Consider the following 1,650-nt stretch of genomic DNA (forward strand, 5'->3'; position numbering starts at 1 on the left):
AACCTCGCTTTTGGCTTTTAGACTCATTCTCTGTCAATACACCTTTCAGACTGCTATCAAATTTACATCCCCCCCAAAAAAATTTGTTATCAAGCTACTTCCCCATTTAAATTTGACTCCCCGTTCCTGTAGGAGAAATTCAAAGTCCATGGTTATGACATGCAAGAACATTCATGTTCTGGCTCCAGCCATGTCTTCACCTTCACCCACCCCTAGTCATTCTCAGTGACTTTGGTCCTGGGACAGTGTGGATGCTCTGTCTCACCCCTGCCCCTTTGTTCATTCTGGTCCAAACTCACTTACCTTTCTATTCTCAAGAGTCCTTTATCTTTATCCTAACCCACTTTGTCCAAACCTCTATCACAGCACTTACCAAGCTGTGTAGCTTTTACAAATGCAAAGATTTTAAAAAAATAAAATAACATAAAAACCAACCAGGCATGTTTGGAAAACTGAAAGTAGTTTCACTTGGTTGAGCTCAGGCCCTTGGTGACCCTCAAAGGTATGGAACATGAAATGAAATTTACAGATTTTAATCAGGGATTACTTGATCAGATTTGCATTTTAGAACCTTATTCTGTTTGTGTGTAAGATGCATTGGAAAAACTCCGTAATTATTAGGGCTTGAAGGAGGAGGTAGTGTGGGTAAAAAAAGGATGAGGAATGATTCCAGAAGTATTTATACAGTGAAATTGGCAAGTCTGATGGATCATTTAAGTGAATTGGAGAATTTACCCATTGATGCAGTAATTATTGAGGACTAAGTATTGTTGCAGTTTCTAGAGGTACAAAGAAATTATAAGACAATTTTCCCACTCTTATAGAAACTTATTATAGCAAAATACAAGATAGGTCAGAGGTAGGCTCAAATAAATATAAGAGTTTTTAGCAAATGGTAAAGATTGAATTCTTTAATATATAGTTTTAGGACAACTGGCTGTTTGGGGAAAACAGATATAAAATTTTATTTTCCCATCAAATCCAGTTCCAAATAAATTGAATGCAATATGTGAAATAATAAAAACAATAAAGTAACCATAGTTTAACATGTATATAAATATACGGCATCTAAACCTTCCCACACAGAGCGCCAAAGACATAAACCGCATGATGAAGAGCAATGCATTTGACTACAGATTTAGTATGATATGGAAACTTCTGTTACACTATCACACACTTGCTTTTGATTTTGCTTGTTCTGAAGGCTGTCAGGAGAAAAGTCTGAGGATCTGTCTGATTAAAGACATATATAAAAGAGCACTCTGGGCTCACTTCGGCAACTCATATACTAAAATTGAAATGACACAGACAAGATTAGCATGACCTCTGTGTAAGGATGATGTGCAAAGTTGTGACACATTCGTATTTTTAGATGTGGAAGATGTTCTTGTGACCATGGAGTAAGGCTTTTGTCCCTCCTCTGTTCTGAGACCTGACTTGATATGCAACATGCCAGTGGTCCCTCTCCCTGTCCAGGGTTTGGGATAGGTTCTTTCCCTCTGGCTGTTGTGTCAAGTCCCTAGGATATGGATAAAAAACAAAAGCAGGTAAAAAGAGAGAGGGAGAGAGAGAACCACGAGGCTTTAATTACTTTTATGAGGGTGTTAATTGAGTACCCAAATAATGGTAACAGCTTTGAACCAAACAACT

General features: G+C 37.6%; 1 non-coding gene across 1 annotated transcript; it reads left to right on the top strand.

Moving 5' to 3' along the window:
* The first annotated feature begins 1,264 nt into the window (after nt 1-1,264).
* Nucleotides 1,265-1,371, top strand: LOC131840024 (U6 spliceosomal RNA). Its single transcript, XR_009357144.1, has one exon. It is a non-coding gene; the product is annotated as a U6 spliceosomal RNA (small nuclear RNA).
* The last annotated feature ends 279 nt before the right edge of the window (nt 1,372-1,650 follow it).

This window comes from Mustela lutreola, chromosome 8 (genome assembly GCF_030435805.1).
Source record: "Mustela lutreola isolate mMusLut2 chromosome 8, mMusLut2.pri, whole genome shotgun sequence".
In the NCBI taxonomy this organism is placed as follows: domain Eukaryota; kingdom Metazoa; phylum Chordata; class Mammalia; order Carnivora; family Mustelidae; genus Mustela; species Mustela lutreola.